Source organism: Panthera uncia (assembly GCF_023721935.1).
Source record: "Panthera uncia isolate 11264 chromosome A1 unlocalized genomic scaffold, Puncia_PCG_1.0 HiC_scaffold_17, whole genome shotgun sequence".
NCBI lineage: Eukaryota > Metazoa > Chordata > Mammalia > Carnivora > Felidae > Panthera > Panthera uncia.
The window spans coordinates 123579301-123596707 of record NW_026057577.1 but is presented as its reverse complement, the minus strand read 5'-3'; the positions used below and the strand labels follow the sequence as shown (position 1 = coordinate 123596707).

The 17407-nt window shown below is 37.6% G+C and overlaps 1 protein-coding gene across 5 annotated transcripts in view; it reads left to right on the top strand.

Moving 5' to 3' along the window:
* The first annotated feature begins 1200 nt into the window (after positions 1-1200).
* NIPBL (NIPBL cohesin loading factor) overlaps positions 1201-17407 on the top strand; it is a 199522-nt gene continuing 183315 nt past the window's right edge. For 4 of the 5 annotated variants that reach the window (XM_049648156.1, XM_049648153.1, XM_049648150.1 and 1 more), the window contains exon 1: positions 1201-1290. The gene's annotated coding sequence lies outside the window, so the exon portion shown is untranslated. Of the gene's footprint in view, positions 1291-13710; positions 13761-17407 lie in introns of all 5 variants that reach the window. The other variant, XM_049648152.1, reaches the window with a different exon arrangement.

Below are 17407 nucleotides of genomic sequence, written 5' to 3'. Positions count from 1 at the left end.
CCGGCAGCCCGAGTCTGGGCTGGCGGCTCTCCCCGCGCGCCCGGCTCCACCCACACCTCGAGGGGGGCGCGGACCCGCGCGCTCCGGGCCCGCGGCCGGCCAGCTCCTCGTTCGCACAGCGTCGCCTACAGGCCTTTCTCCCGACAGTTAGGCAAGAACCAAGACCACCGCCAACAAAAAGACCAGAAAAAGACCGCGTATTTCCAGAAACCAAAGCATCACAACACGATTCCAATTCAATCCGGCCGGGAATCTTCTTCACCTCCAAGGGCTGCGTCTTCACTCCGCAGAAATAACGCAGAGACGGGCGTAGAGTCCGGCTCTCCAGAGGAGAGGTGTACGATACATCCATCCACCAGACTGCAGAGACACCATTTAAAAAATGCACCGTCGCCGTCGAAACGCGGGCGTCCTCTACCTGGTCGCCCCGAGCTCGGCTTCCTAAGCTAAAGACCACCAGCTGGGTTAGCGAGCCTGGCCTGCGAGCCGGTCCGGGCCTGAGCGCCCCTCACGCACAAGACCACCACCGAACTCGGGCCCCGCTCCGGTCGGCCTCCAGGAAAATAAAAACCGGGGAAAGCCGGCCCGTCCGTGCCGCAGCGAAAACGCCGCTCCGCAGGATCGACAATTAAAGGCAACATCCGCAGTCGCTCTGAGGAGGAGAAGGGCGCAAAGGACAGCGGCCGCCGCCTGCTGCCGGCCCCGGCCAGCCCGGGCGCGGGGTGGTGCGGCGCGGCGCGGTGCGGCGCGGCCGAGGACGCGAGCCCAAGTGGCGGCGGCAGCGGCGGTGGCGGAAGTGGAGTGGGGAAGAGGGGGTGGTTGTTAGTGTTTGGCGCCGGCGGAGGGAGTCATTCCTGCAGCTGCACTTCCGGTCGGCATTTTGTTCTGAGAGGGAGAGACGGAACGAGAGAGAGACACACACAGGGCTCCTTCCCCCCCCGCCCTCCCCCCCCTCCCTCCGTCGGTACCGACTCACCCGACACCACCAAGCCGCAGGGAGGGACGCCCCCGCCGACAGGAGGATTGGTTCCCGGGCCGGCGGCGATGCCCCCCCCGGTAGCTCGGGCCCCTGGTCGGGTGTTTGTGAGTGTTTCTATGTGGGAGAAGGAGGAGGAGGAGGAAGAAGAAGCAGCGATTTGTCTTCTCGGCTGGTCTCCCCCCGGCTCTACATGTTCCCCGCACTGAGGAGACGGAAGAGGAGCCGTAGCCACCCCCCCTCCCGGCCCGGATTATAGTCTCTCGCCACAGCGGCCTCGGCCTCCCCTTGGATTCAGACGCCGATTCGCCCAGGTAAATTCCTGCTCTTTATTTCGGCGGCGGCGGCGGCGGCGGCGCCAGGTCCTCAGCGTCTCTCCTCCTCGCTCCCCTCCCCGCCGTTTCCTTAGCGGCCCCAGGTCTCCTCCACGGGCGAGTCTAGAGTTCGCTCCTCTCCGGTGGCAGCCGCCCTGGGTGGCGGTGGTTTTGTACTCTCTCCCGGCCGGCTCCGGTGGCGGGGACTGGGCTCCTGCCGGGCGGCCGGGGAGGCGTAGGCCCGGCGGAGAGTGCAGGCCGCGGGCCAGCGGAATCTACTTGAGCTCGGGGATTAGGAGAGCTCCGGGCTGAGCGGAGCTACTGCTGGTCGGTGACAGGCCTCGCCAGGGAGAAGAGCCGTAGCTAGTGAGGAGGCGGAAACAATACAACTAACAGCAAATGTGCCCTGTTCGTCCCCATATTTACAACTTTCCTGGTCCCGGAGTGGGGAACGTCCCAGTGAAACAAACAACCCCCCTTCTTCCCCCTGTGACCCCATGAAGGGAGGAAGTAGTTTCAGTTAGTGAGACAAATGTAAATACTCAGACACGGATCCAGTGGCAATTCGTGTCCTGTGTAAAACTTGTTTGGACATTAGAAAGTTAATAAAGACTCATTTTCATTTTTAAAGAATTAAATTGCCCACATGAATATTTAATGTAGAAAACCATAGTGTGGTAGACACTGCATATGTCCCCCCCCGCCCCAAGAGTTTTTATGTTGTTTGACAGTGTGTGTTGCACATGGACTTTTTATTCAAAGGCAAGTGTAAAGTACTTGACAGGTTTACCCTGCCACTTTAGATTTGTGTGCGTTATGTAAGGACAATTTTAAACGACTGTATATACAATTCTCAGGTACTTCCTGATCTAAGTGTGTAGAAGCATACAAAGAATATTATCTGTTTTGAGAATTGTACCAAGGTGTAGGTAAAACCAATTTTCTTTAAAAGCATAGAAATTAAGTTATGCTTAGAATCCCAGGGAGGTTAAAAAAAAAAAAATGTAGAAGGTGCCATCCTTTCATGTCAGGGCAGATCTTCTTGAGGTCCCAGGATTGTCATTGGCTGTTTGTGCCCATGATGTTTGACTGTGTAATGAGAGAGGTGTCATTTTAATAGGTCAAATGTATCTGTAAATGCTAGAGAAAAATATCAGTTCTGCCTTAACAAATTCTAGTTCATGAGTAAGTTAAGTGTTCAGAGCTTGTTTATGGAGGCGTTGGTCAGATAGGTTGGCATAAGGGAAGAACAATCCATTTAAAAGTCCTCAGCCATACAAATTGCCTAGAAAAATAAATGTTCCTGGTGTTAGACTATTTTGATACTTTGTCTCATATTCAGGGAAGGAAAACTTTCACTGCTTAGAATGAAGCAACACTGATCAACAAAGTCCCTTGTTTTACTAATGGGGGTTACATTGGTTAGAATTTTTTGTGTCTTGTTAAATTATAGTCATTGTAGAATAAGTAACTTTTCTGAAGGTTATTTTTGAGTTTAGCCCTCTGCTTAAAATAAACTGTTCCACATTTCCCGCAAACGTATGGATAAATGTTAAAAAGAGTGAAGTTAATATAGCTGTCACGTACTAGGCATGTTTTTAATGCTATAAATCCGTGTAGTAGTCAGTAGCGTGTCCGTGATTTGTATTGGTCAGGGAGCAGTTTGAATTTTAAAAAGCCTGAAGCTCCTGCTGAGCCCCAATCCCGGCCTCCCTCCCTCCCACTAATCTCCTATTCCTGTCTTTGTGCTGCCTGCTCCTGTTAGACACTGTTTGCTACAGGGCCTCAGGCCTACACTGGGTCGGGGGGGCATGCCAATGGGGGCTTGTTGGGGAGAGGGAATACAGAAGGGAGGAACACTTCATATCTTAAACAGAGGGTTTGGGGGCCAGCGGCGGGGGGAGGGGGGGTGTGGATAAGGTTTTCAGTGTAAATGTTTGAAAGGCCCTTATATGAACCTGTGATGCCTTTACAACTTTTATTTAAATAAAATACGGAGACATATGTCAAAGGATGAACATATTTCTACTAAAGGTAATGGAAAAGAGGAGTTCTGCTTGTTTAGTTTTCATCAACAGAAGCAACTTATTTTTAGAGTTTTATAGTTAAGGGGAGCCTTCTTACACAGATGTTTGAATCAGTGTGTTAGATATGTTTATGTGATTGATTTTTTTCTTGTGACTTTGGAATTAAAATGAATTAGTTCTTACCAGATCTTATTTTACCAGTTCTACATATTTAGTGTTCTGTAAGTAATATAGGTTGTGTGATATCTTTCATTAAAGTAGTATAAACATTTTAAAGTAAGTTGAAAATATTTGTTGTTTGGTCCAAACCAATTAAATAAGTTATTTTTAAAGGAAAAAACATTGTAAAGCTCGAACAAAACCTAAACTTGAACTTAAAATTTTTTGACAATTTAGTTGGAAGGAATAATAATTTGTATTTCCCTGGAGATTATGAATACTCTGCTCTACCTCCCCTGTATTGGTTGGGATAGTCGCTAGTGGCTATTTCTGTATTTCTGTTATTATCATTATTTTTTAATTTAGTGAAAGAAGACACTATAAGTGTTCCAGTAGGCTTCTAATGTTAGTTATATTATTTGGAGAATTAATTCCTAGTATTTATTCAACAGTGTGGTTTATTGTTTCTCTCGAGTCTGTTGAGTTACAAATAACTTATAATAATTACTTGAAAAGAAAGCACTTCTAAAGTGGTGAAAGTCTAGTGAATCAAATTAACATTGAATATTAAATAATTATTTTTAGTGTTTTGAGAAGAGTACATAGGATGCTGCTTCTTGAAAGTCATTCAACAATTTGTTTTCTGAAGTTATTGGAAAGCATTTTGAACCTGTGCTTAGGGATCTTTATACTGCCCTCTTTAAGAAGTAAAAAGTTACATTTGAAGAAAGAAAGACTGTCTATTTGAGATTATTTTTGAGGATGAAAAGTGAAAGTTTTCATTTAGGATGATAGTAAACCAGGTTTTAGTTTTCTGCAGAGTGATCATTATTAAATTTCAAAAATACTGTGAGCAAAGTTATACCAATTCAGATATGTAATCCTCTTTATTGGGTGCCAGGCTACCTAACTCAAACATGTGTTTTTTAAGACTTCCTATATTAATTTCATATTTAATTCTTTGGTACCAATCTCTCATCAGACTGCTGTAGAAACATTTGAACCCATCTATTTCATATTTTGACCTGCTCTATATTGATGTAAAAATTAATGATAGAGTAAATAAAAACTAGAGAGTTTGAATTTTATATGATTTTATTTAACTTTCTCCACCCCATTGCTTATTAGGAAAAGGATCATTTATGAGTAATTCTGGAATTTTAAAATAAGATTTTAGTGTTATGTGAAGTGATTGGGAAGAATGAGGTAAATAAAAATTCCTTTTTGAGAAATGTAACTTCAGTGTTGTTGATCACATTTATTTGCTATAAAGTGAATAGGAAATTACTGACTAGGAACTTTATGGAAACCTGGTAATGAACTGTTTAGTTGAAGATGTTTACTTTAATATCCTGAACATATTAAATTGACTTTGCTGGTAATTTATGGTATTATATAGCCTTTCAAAATCATTTTAAAATATACTTTTTTAGCAAAGAGCAGTTGTTCTTTATAATTGCTCTTTGAATTTTTGAAATGGTTCTTTTTCAAGGTGACCTGAGTTCATTTTTAAATATTCCCATTTCTCTGTGAGAGAAGTGTTCGGCATCATTTCCATTTTTTGATGAAAATCTTGATACTTGGAGGCCATGTGATTTGTGTAGGTTCTTGTAGTGAGTGAGAATAAGGGATTCCCTTACTCTAACAAGTTTGTTTATTAGATTATGTTGCTTTAACAAAAGTGTGCGCTCTGGTCACAAAGCTAGGTATTGCTATTGCTCAGTGTTGACACTGATACCTTATGTGGCTTTTTCAATTATCTGAGTCCAGGGTGATTTTTCCTCTTCTTTTAGGGGAGCTATGATACCTGTCTCTTGGTTGTATTTTCCAGGTATGAAACTAGTACTTTTAAATTAGAAAGGCTGACCTTGTGGGTATGTTTGGTGTTTGAATGACTGAATTTATTTACATTATGTTCTTCCTAAAGAGTGTAAGTCAATTAACCATAGTTGTAGTAAACAATTCATAATTACTCCTGAAAGTTTTTTTTATAGCGTGGAATTTTAGTGTTTTCTAATTGGTTTAAAAGCAATTTTAAAAAGCAATTATCATTGTAATTTTAAAAAATATTTTATGTGCTTAGAATTTTTTGCCCAGGTAGATAGGAAAAAATGATTATAGATATTTGTGTTGTACATTGTTTTGTTTGGTGTAAATCTAGAGTCCATTTTAATTGAGTTTTGTCAGATTGCCTTGTTTTAAGGCATATTTCTTTTTATTTCCAAAGTGATATTTTTAGGAGAGATTATTTCTTAATGCAACATTGCCAGCTAGATAAGATTTTGAGGGCTTATAATTTGCCAGAAATTGTGTTAAGTATGACTCTATAATATTACTTCATTTAAAATAATGAGCTCAGGAAATAGAAACTGTTATCCACAATTTATAGATGAAGAAATGGGGCTGGAAAGGTTAGAAAATTGCCCATTGACTTATAATTAGTAAATGGTCAGTCTGATTTATATTTTTTTCTCAAGGATTTAGGATTCCACATTTCTAGTTTTAGTAAAATCTTCATATTTTTCGGTTAGTTAATTCACTACTTATAAGTCATGTATGCAAGGAACTTGTGTAGTTGGGGCAAAGAACTAAAATATAATGCAGACTGTATATCCTATATAATTTTTGAAATCAGATCTTTACCATCTTATATTTGTTAAGCAGTCTGTGTAATTTTTACTTCTTTTAAGTTTTTCATTTTCGAGTTGAAATTGTCATAGCATCTATTTTTAGAAAGGGAAAATTTGGCTTTAGAGAGTGATTTCATTTATAGAAATGGGTGTAATCAATTGTGTAGTAGATGAATGTATAAACCGGTATGACTGATAATTTTTAAAAACTAGCGTTTTATAGCAAAAGAATGTTAATCCTTTCAAAGTCATCAACTTGGGAAATTGTGTGCTTTTTCTAGAGCTTTTGCTGTTACATACAATCTTAAGGGGGTTCCTTTAATGATAACCTTTGGAGCCTTTGCGATAGTCTTTTTTTTAAATCCTTAATGGCAAATCTTTATCTTTAGGGGTAAATTTGAGTTTTAGAGACAGTAAAAGTAATTTAGAAGTTAGTTTAGGAGAACTTAGATTTAATAAGATCTTTTTTGTGTTAGGCACTATATTGAGTGGTTTACATTTATAATATGTAATGTTATTAGCGATATCCGTGTACCATGAATTTACTCAATTCTTCAAGGTATATGAACCTAGTTGTGTTTATTATTCTAAGAGAGTTGGGAAAACAGAGGTATAGAATGATTAAATGACTAGCCTAGGCTCCCATAGCTAACAAGTGAAAGAAAGCGGAGAAAGGACTCCACAAAGTTGATGCTTTACCTATCACCCTTAACCACTACACTGTGTATCATGATTTGAACCTCCTAGTTGCCCAATGAGGTTAGTGATGTGTTCTTGTTTCACAGACAAGGAAATTGAGGCTCATCATGTTTAAGAACCTCGACCAGGGTGACAAATCTAGCAAGTGTTAGAGGTAGGACTCCAACCCAATGTGTCTAACTCTAAAACGTCTTTTAATTCTACCACCCTGCCTTTTCAAGATTTATAATACATTTCTTTTTTAAAGATTTACTTTTTAAGTAATCTCTACACCCAATGTGGGGCTCAAACTCACAGAGTTCAGATCAAGAGTCTCATGCTCTACCCACAGAGCCGGCCAGGTGTCCCTGGAATACATTTTTTTGATAAAAAGGATAGACTTGGTTATAAAGCAGTGACACTTTTTCTGTCACAAAGAGGAATTCTGAACTGTTTTGGTTAGTTATAGATGATTGATTATTTGATTACAGTCTTTTCTGTAAAATAGCTTGTTAGTTTACACCTCGTGTAATGTACAAAATGTATATACACAAGTGTGCCTTTAAGAAGGATATTTATTTTTAAATATATGCAAGCTATATTTACAGAAATTGGTAAAATGGGAAAAGCCACTTTATTTTTATATTATTGTGATTAAGTTATTTCTTCTAAAAATGTCAAGCATTAAAAAATATTACCAAGAGGAGCATCTGGGTGGCTCAGTCGGTTAAGCATCTGACTTTTGGTTTCGGCTCAGGTCATGATCTCATGGTTTCCTGAGTTTGAGCCCTGCGTCAGGCTCTGCGCTGAGAGGACAGAGCCTGTGTGGTATTCTCCCTCTCTTTCTGTACCTCCCCTACTCATACTCTGTCTCTCTCAAAATAAATAAATAAACTTAAAAAAAGAATTCCCAAAGATACATCAAACCTCCAACATGGTTTATGTAACTAAATTATTTTGCCATCTTATGTGTGTGTCACATCAGTTCACTTGAACATACCAAACCTTTAAAGTTTTCTTTTGTATAGATTTGTCCATTGGCAGAAGAAGGAAACATTTTCAGTATGTAAAACCATGGAATTAGTATCAGTTAATTTATTAAAAGTTTTTTGTACTTTTACCTCTCCTGAGAAATTTAGAAGCTGTGGCACAATTTTGAAATATTCGATTCCTTTTTGTTGGAGTTATTTGAGTCACTTGTACTTCTCAGTCTTTTGGTCCTATGCTGATAATATGTGCACTTGTTTAAAGAGTACTGTTTTTTAACTGGTCACTGATTCTAGATACCTTAAGAACTTACAGTGCTTGAAACACTAATGAATTATTACAATTTAAACTATAGGTGACTCTAAAAATATTAATCTTTATGATTTTATATTTAATTTTTTAATTTGCAAAACAAAAATTGTCCTTGAAATTAATCCTAATAAGTAAAATACATCACTGACTTTTCTCAACACTTCTACTTGGCAACCTTTTCAGGATTTTTAAACCTGCTTTTAGTTGTCTTTATCTGATAGGATTGTGGCTTGCCAGTTTCCACCAAAAGAAATTGATCATCTGAGTTAGGCTGTATGTAGTTTAGTTTTCCCTTGGTAATGACCAAATTGAAATTTTCTATGAGTATAAATTGGGCATAACTTCCCCCCTTTAAAATACTGTTCTTAAAAAACTGATACAGGGGCGCCTGGGTGGCTCAGTTGGTTGAGTGTCCGACTTCAGCTCAGGTCATGATCTCACAGTTTGTGGGTTCGTGCCCCACATCGGGCTCTATGCTGACAGCTCAGAGCCCGGAGCCTGCTTCCGATTCTGTGTCTCCCTCTCTCTCTGCCCCTCCCCCACTCACACTCTGTCTCTCTCTCCTTCAAAAACAAATAAACATTTAAAAAAAAAAAAAAAAACTGATACACATGACAGTTCCCCCCCCCCCACCGCCCCCAACCCCCCGCCAAGTTTCTGCCCTATGCTTCAGAAAACTCTAAAGTTGAAAGTTGAAATGTGATGCCCTAAAAGCTATTATCATTCTTTCCCCTTCGAGAAAAGAATTAAGAATGCAGTATTTATGCCATAACCCACCTTTGGGTTATCTTGAAAGACACACATGACATATGCTTTTTACTTAACTTTATTAAGCCAGCTTTTTACTTAACTTTATTAATCTTTTTCCTCTTTCCCTTTTCTTATGTGTTTCTTCCTTTCTGTGTCAGTGTCCTAAGCAAACAATTTTTATAGCACAGTGAGTACAGGTGATGGTGTTAATGTGGCTGGTTCTGTAATATTTTCCTTGATGAAAACTTGAGCAGTTTGAAAGGCCTCAAATTCTGAGATTTTCATAAGTTCATAATGCTAGTGAGAAAGCATTGATATTAACTGTGAAAATGTATATTTGTGCAGCATTCCTGCTTTCTTCTGTAGACTTGTGTTACTTCTCAAAACATCTATTCACAGACCAGAAATTTCTCTTAAGGAGAAAAAGAAAGCATGCCTTTTTCGTGGAAGTTTCTCTGGTTATTCCATGTCATAGCATTTGCTAGTTTATTACTTGTATCTCTTGGATAAAATTTGTTCCTGTGTCTGTCAGCCATAGTAAACCACCAGCTATATGAGAGCAAGGAGACTTGTATTATTTTTATCTTTATGTCTGTAGTACCATTACGGTGCTTTTCCTGTTTTGTAGATATTCAATACATTTTTGTTGAACAAATTAGAACGGAGCTATGTGATATTTCCTAAAGATACATTTCTAAATCTAAGATTAGTGAGTGGCAAGTATATGTTTATGCTAATCTTGAAATACAATTTTCTTAGCTATATATGTGTTCTTAAGGCATCTTGCTTTTTGGGTAAGAATATTTTATTTACATACATCCTTAACAGTACACACATAACAAATTGTGTGTAAAAGTAAATCACAGAAAAACTTAAAACAGGGTTCCTTTTTTAATTGTTAGTAAGGATGGTAAAGTTATAGGAAGGGTTTTTTGTTTCAGTCCTTTGGACAATAGAGTTGCGAGTAAGATACTGAGGGAAAGTATCCAAATACTTGTTTTAAACCCAAGGTTGATTTATTACAGTTTTAATTTTCTTTGTTAATTCTAACTTATGTATTGTGTATAATAACAATGTAGATAAGTTACCTGTAATGAGAAATACATATCAGTATGTTAAAAATGTTATTCACATAAAATAGTGATATGATGACTGAAATTATTTTTAAATTTAAGTAAAGCTTATTGGAAGTGTGATTTACACAATAAAATTCACTGTTTTAGGTATACAGTTTGATGAGTTCTGACAAACATGTAGTCTTGCAATTTCTACCACACTCAAACAATGTTTTCATCACTTCAAAAAGTTGCCTTATGTCCTTTTGTAATCAGTTTCCTACTTCTGTTCCAGCTCCTGGTAACCGCATATAATTTTTGTCCTTATAGTTTTGTCTTTTCTAGAATGTTGTATAAAAGGAATCATATAGTATGTAGTCTTCTGTGGTAGGTTTCTTTTGCTTAGTAAAAGGCTTTTGAAATTCATCTGTGTCGTTGCATGTATTAGTAGTTTGTTGGTGACTTCATTTTGAAATTGATTTAGAATACCCTTTACCTTTGGTACTACTGTCAAAAAAGATTAAACAACTTTAGATATTTTTCTCAGATTTTGCAGCTGCTTTATTATTTGATATAATTTTACTTGCCTATTTTTACCCCTTCAAAAAATTTGTAATTGACATTATTATTAAGTGGTATTTGTTTTTATTAGTTAATGCTATCATGTTAGATGTTCCACCAACCAGGTAAAATATGCAGTGCCCTCTTTTTCATCAAAATTAAGATAGATAGTATCATGTATTTTGAACATATATTACATAAAAACTAGAATAAGATATGAGGGATGATACAATAATAACTCACCAAAAACTGAGTTTACATTTTACTATAAGTTTCATGTTTGTTGTTTATACTAAAAATAGAGCATCGGTTATAGTGAAGAACAGTGGGTGCCTCTCTTTTAATGCTTTAAGTTAGAAGGTGCCTGGGTGGCACAGTTGGTTAAATATCCCATTCTTGATCTCGGCTCAGGTCATGATCTCACAGTTTGTGAGTTTGAGCCCCACATTGGGTTCTGCACTGATGGTGCGGAGCTTGCTTGGGATTCTGTCTCTCCTCCTGTCTGCCCCTCCCCTGCTGGTGTGCTCGCTCTCTCTCTCTCTCTCAAAAATAAATAAATAAACCTAAAAAAAAAAAAAAAAAAAGAGAAGCAGTGCTGTTTACTGAAAGTTGGGGCAGATAATGAGAAAAGGGCCATTTTCTGGTCGTTTTATTTGACCACCTTTTTTGTTTTTCACCACTCCCTTTTTGAAACCTTTCTTTCCTTGGGTTCAGGATATCTGTCTCTTCTTTTTCTTCCCTTGTGTATTTAATATGTCATTTGTTGACTCTTGCTAATTCTTCCTCCTCTGCCCACCCCTTAAATCTTGGTATTCCTGAGGTGGTTTTTTATATTCTTCATTCTGTTATCCCTTCCTGTTGATCTTATCTATTTATATGACTTTTTATATGCTTGTTACCTGTATGCTGATGACTCAGGAATCTGCCTCCAGAATGATGTATTTTCCTGAGACAGATCCATCTGTCTAGGTACCTCCTCATGTCTTATAAATACTTTAAATTCAAAAGTATATAAATCTGAACTCATCCCTCAATTTTTCCCTACTCTCACCACTCTCCCCGCCCTCCAAAAGAAAAAAACTGTTCTTACAACTATGTGAAGTAGGTAAATGTTTCCATCATCAACTCAGTTCCCTAAATTGGAGATTTGGCGATAATGCTTCACCCTTCTCCTTTACTGTACCTTCAATCCAGTTGTCCATCCAGTTCTGACATTCATGACACCTCTACATATCACTTGAATCCATCCCTCTTCTGTTTTAGATTCTTAGAGTAGGCATGTATATACAGCTTATCAGACAGAATAACTTCTCGCATTCATTTTAAGAAGACTTAGAGGTAGTTGTGAAAGATGTATTTAGTTAGGGTATTTTTTTATATGCTTGGGCTCTGGTATTTAAAATTAAGGTGTAGGGGTGCCCGGCTGGTTTATTTGGAAGAGTGTGTGACTCTTGATCTCGGGGTTGTGGGTTCAAGCTCCACAGGTAGAGAGATGACCAAAAACAATTTAAAAAACTAAAATTAAGGTGTAATCTTTATTAACATTCATGCTTTATCGTCTAATGTTGTCTGGGTTGTGAGATTGAGCACCTCATCAGGCTGTGTGCTGGGCACGGAGCCTGCTTAAGATTCTCTCTCCCTTTCCCCCTCTCCTGCTCAGGTTCTCTCCATCTCCTTCTCTCTTTTTAAAAAATATTTTTTCCCCTATACTATAGAAACAAGTTCACTTGAATAACTTTCACTTTTATTGCAGATAACAATAGTAAAGAAACATACAATGGGATATGATACCATTCGGTTGCTAGGCATTCAGACATTTTTAATGGCAGGAGTCAGATATAACTATATTACTTGCTTGTGAAGTTATTGCTGGTGGTTTTGTATAATTTACAATGTTTCTTCCTTAGAATAAGAAGTTGTCTCCTTCATTCTCCATTTCAACAAAAGGATCTACTTAAGAGTTATTGGTTTAAATAACCCTGAGTATCTCTTTTGTGAAGGACACACTACAATGTGATGTTATTTTGAAAAACAAACATGTCTTCACTATATCCAGAGTTTATAACTAAAGAAATAATAGGTGCTATGTTGTGCTGTAGTGCTAATTACCATGTTTTTGAGAAAATGAGATCAATCAAAAGGCAATTTACAAAGACTGACAGGAGAATCCTGTCTTGGAGTCTCTGGTACCTTGTACATTGTCAGCACTCAACAAACAATTGTTGAATAAATGAATTTGAATTATATTTCAGTTTGGGGATGTAGGACTAATTTGAGTGACAGAAGATGGGTGGGGTTTGTTAAACATTGAGTAAATTTGATGGAAGAAAGAAAACACAAAGCCCAGAAAAGGTGGGAAACACTTAAAGCAAAGAATTGGTATAATTTAGTTAATTGCTTATATTTGGACAATTAGGTTTGCTTAGCTGGATAAGAGAAAAATCTGTATGCAAGTGGTTTGGATTCTTTCTACTATGATTCCTGTTTCAGATTTGCTTCTGGTTTCAAGTATTGCCTCTGTACTTCTGTCTTCATTGCTATGGGATAAATTTGTAGGCTCAAGGCTAAAATGACTTGCAAAAACCAATTGAGAGTTGGTGGGAAAGGGAGAGAAATATTATAGTTCTTCAGTCTTTTCCAGTTATTCAAGGTTTGTAGTGTATGTCAAAGTGTCATTGCATGTCTTCAGTATTCAGATGAAGGGGCATAAAAACTAGAATTTAAAATGACTTACAATTTGCAACAAGTTTGTTTGTGACTGACCTAGGATGAAATTCAGTATCTGAGTCTCTAATATGCTGTTAGGTGTTGAGCCATGCTGTTACCTACATGAATTATCATATGATTTTAGTGATTCTTTATAAAAACTTCATAGTTCAGCAATTCTCCATTCTCTTAGTTTTCTTGGGAACTAAAACCACTTATAGTTTTCTGGTATGTTAAGTAAGGCTAAATTGTGGAACTTAGAATGTAAAATCCTTTAAGAACTTCAAAGTTAAAGACTTCCCCCTTTTTTCCAATTATAGAAGCAATGTAGGAAAAAGCTACATGCTATTTGGAAAATAAGAAAAATATTTATAATCTCATATTTTATGTTTTTCCTACTAGTTTTTTAATAAAAATATATGAATATAATTTTAGTTAAATATGTATTCATGGTTTAAATTATACATACATAGACCTGTTTTGTCTTAAGGTTGTCTCATTAAGATTTTCCTAATTTCCTGATAGTGTTCGTAATTATTTAAAATTTTACCCCAGGGCTCTTGGCTGGCTCAGTCTGAGGACATGCGACAGTGGATCTTGGGATTGTGAGTTCAAACCCCCCATGGGGTGTAGAGATTATTTAAATAATAATAATTTTTTAGAAACTTTAAAAAATGTTACCCAGTATTTTGTCAGAGAATGAACCATAATTTCCTAAGTCATTCTGTTGAACATTTTATTTGCTCTCACTTTTTTTTCCTGTATAAAAATAAGACAGTGGAACATCTTTATATGTACTGCCCTCGCGCCCTTTGGGGAGTTTATTCACTTAGAGTTGTAATCTAATAAGTGGAAGTTGGGCCAAAAGGTTTGAACATTTTTATGGCTCTTAATATATATTTCCAAAAATAGTTTTACCTTTCCATAATCAGTATTTTCATTCATGTTTTAATTCATTCAGTAAATGCATTTTTTTCATATAGATGCAAATTCCCTATTAAGATTATTCTTGGGTCATTTAACTGCTCCTCTTGCCCACTATTGTGGATGTGATCTTTTTTTTCCAAGATATTTTTGAACTCCTTGATGATGAAGGTCCTAAGCTTTTTCAAGCTGGATGTATCATTTGGAGGTATTATATAGTGAAATTAGCATAGAATCTAATCTAAACTAGTTGCTAACCAAGTGACATTCAAGTCATTGAGCTCATTTCTTCAACTATAAGCTTAAGGGGTTATTGGGTGGTCTCAGGTTTTAGGATTTTTATGGATTAGTAAAAACACAAAGGTATAAAAAAGGAATTTAGATAAATGAAAAAAAGGAGTAGTTCCTAGAGATACAATTGTAGTTAAAAGATCATCAATCTTCTATTAGTAGAAAAAAAAAAAGGTAAGAAAATTTCTAGATTGGACTGTACTAGAAAGAAAAATAAATTTTTAGGTAGGTCCTAGTACTTACTCTTAATATTTGAAATAAGATATCTAATGTGATATGGACATGGCAATGATCTCATAGTCACTTATTCATCAAACATTGAGCATTTCCTGTGTCTCAGGAACTATAAGATATTAGAGATGCTGAAATAAAAGATGCTAGCCTTGCCTTCAGGGATCTTAAAGTCTAATATAGACAGGTAAACAAAGATTATATTACAATATCAAGATTCACAAAGAGAGCAGGACTGAGGGGGATCACCTAATTTAGACTAGAGATGAGGTGTAAACTAAATTTTGAAAGTCATTAATTAGATTTAAGAGCCCGGGGCAGCAGTTCCATTTTGGAAACTGCAGATGCTCAGATTATCGGAGTATGGGGCTGGAAAAGGAGCATGCCAAAAAGATTTGAAGCTACAGAGAGGGACTTAGTCCAGATTATGAAGGAATTGTATATGCCTTTACAAACTCTGCATTTTATTTTAAAGGCACTGGGGAATCAAGAAATTATTTAGTAATGAAGTATGTTTTGTATTTGAAAAATATTTTTTTGGCAGCAATGCAGAGATTAGATAGTGGGCAGAAAAAAGGAGGGTAGGGCTGCTATTTAGGAATTGATAAAGTCCTCAGTTAAGGTAGTGAGAATGTGGAGGAAGAAACTTATAAAAAATGTTAAGGAAATAGGCTGGATACAGTTTGGTATATTGGGTAATGGAGAACGTAGGTATATTGGGTAATGGAGAATGAAAAGAGTTAAGGATGCTTCCTTGATTCTCAAGTTTCATACTTGTGGGGCTTGGAATTTAGAAGTTCCACTCACTAATGTTAAGAATATAGGAGGAGAAAGTTTTAAGTGGTAATGTGGAAAAAGGGAGGGAGGTGGTACCACAATTTTTAGGCACAGTGACCTGTGGGACATTCAGTAAGGTGGATATGAGAGTCTAAACACTTCAGGTCTTCAGAGCTCAGAAGACATTAGGCTTTTCTTTGGCAAAGAACATAATTATGAATTGGTCAATTAGAGGATTATTCTCATGTGGAAGACATTTCTAAATCTATGTACACTCTTTAAATGGATATATAAAATTTAACTTTAAAACCATGTTGAGGTGACTCAGTTGGTTAAGTGTCCGACTTTGGCTCAGTTCATGATGTCACATGATCTCACGGCTTGTGAGTTCAAGCCCTGCATTTGGCTCTGTGCTAACAGCTTAGAGCCGGGAGCCTGCTTTGGATTCTGTGTGTCTCTCTCTCTCTCTCTCTCTCTCTCTCTCTCTCTCTGTGCCTCCCCTGCTCATGCTCTGTCTCTTTCTCAAAAATAAACAAACATTAAAAAACAAAAAAAACAAAGTTGAAGACCTTGGATTCCTTTATTATCTCAACTGAGAATATCCAATGTAATATTCATTTTATTATTATAGTTCTGGTATATACATACAAATTAGAATTAGCACAGTTTTTGTTTGTTTTTAGGTTTGTTTATTTTGAGAGAGAGTGAGAGACTATGTGAGCAGGGGAGGGGCAGAGAGAGGAGAGAGAGAATCCCAAGCAGGCTCCTTACTGTCAGCGCAGAGCCCCATGCAAGGCTCAAACTCACGAACTGTGAGAGCCAAAATCAAGAGTTGGATGCTCAACCAACTGAGCCACCCAGGCTCCCTGAGTATTAATACATAGCTTTTAAAGCCAAAATAAGTTTTGCTGCCTATGAATAAGAATACAATCTACCCAGAGAAAGACAAACAGCATATGATTTCAGTTTTATGTGGAATCTAAAAAACAAAACAAATGAATAAACAAAAAACAGAAACAGAGTCATTATTAATATAGAGAATAAACTTATGGTTTCCAGAGAGGAGGGAAGTTGGGGGGATGGGTGAAATGAGTGAAAGGGAGTGGGAAATAACAAGCTTCCAGTTACAGAATGAATAAATCACAGGAATAAAAGGTACAGTATAGGGAATGCAGTCAATGGTATTATAATAGCGTTGTATGGAAACAGATGATAGCTATACTTGGGGTGAGCATAGCATAACGTATAAACTTGTTAAACCTCTATATTGTATGTCTGAAACGTAACATTGTGTGTCAACTATACTTCAATAATCTTTTAACTAAAAAGAGAAAAAATATAGTCTATGAAACACTATCACTTTTCGCATTCTATTTTTTTTTTCCATATTATTTTGGGGAGAGTGCATGTGGGGGAGGGGCAGAGAGAGGGGGACAGAGGATCTGAAGCAGGCTCTGTGCTGACAGGCCGACAGCAGTAGCCCTGAGCCAGATGTGGGGCTTGAATTCCCGAAACATGAGATTATGACCTGAGCCAAAGTCAGACGCTCAACCAACAGAGCCAGCCAGGTGCCCCCACTTTTCACATTCTAGGCAGAACGGGTATTGAAAAATTTAGTGGCTTGGTCAAATTGTTGTAGGCATTAATGGTTATTTGAAAATGACTTTCTTCAAGGCTGACCTAGAAGATCTCTCCAGTCTTAAATCAGAGTTAAAAGAGGTATGGGTGATTTCTATGTGTTTTTGGTTTTGGTTTTTAAATCTTACGTGGTTTAAATTACCAGAAGAGAATAATACCATTTCGTCTTGAGGCTTGCCTTTTCAGAATATGGGTCATATACTACTATGAACTTAGAATAACAAAATGAATGTTCTTGTATGACTTTTCTATTGTATAAGGCTCTTTCTAGGGCCTTCCTGGTGTATTTGTTTATCCAGATTAATCAGAAGACTGCCCCTTTGGTTAGTTTTGTACTGAATCCACACATAGTGAGATCTTTTAGTGAGAGCTATGTTACTTTCTCATGAAG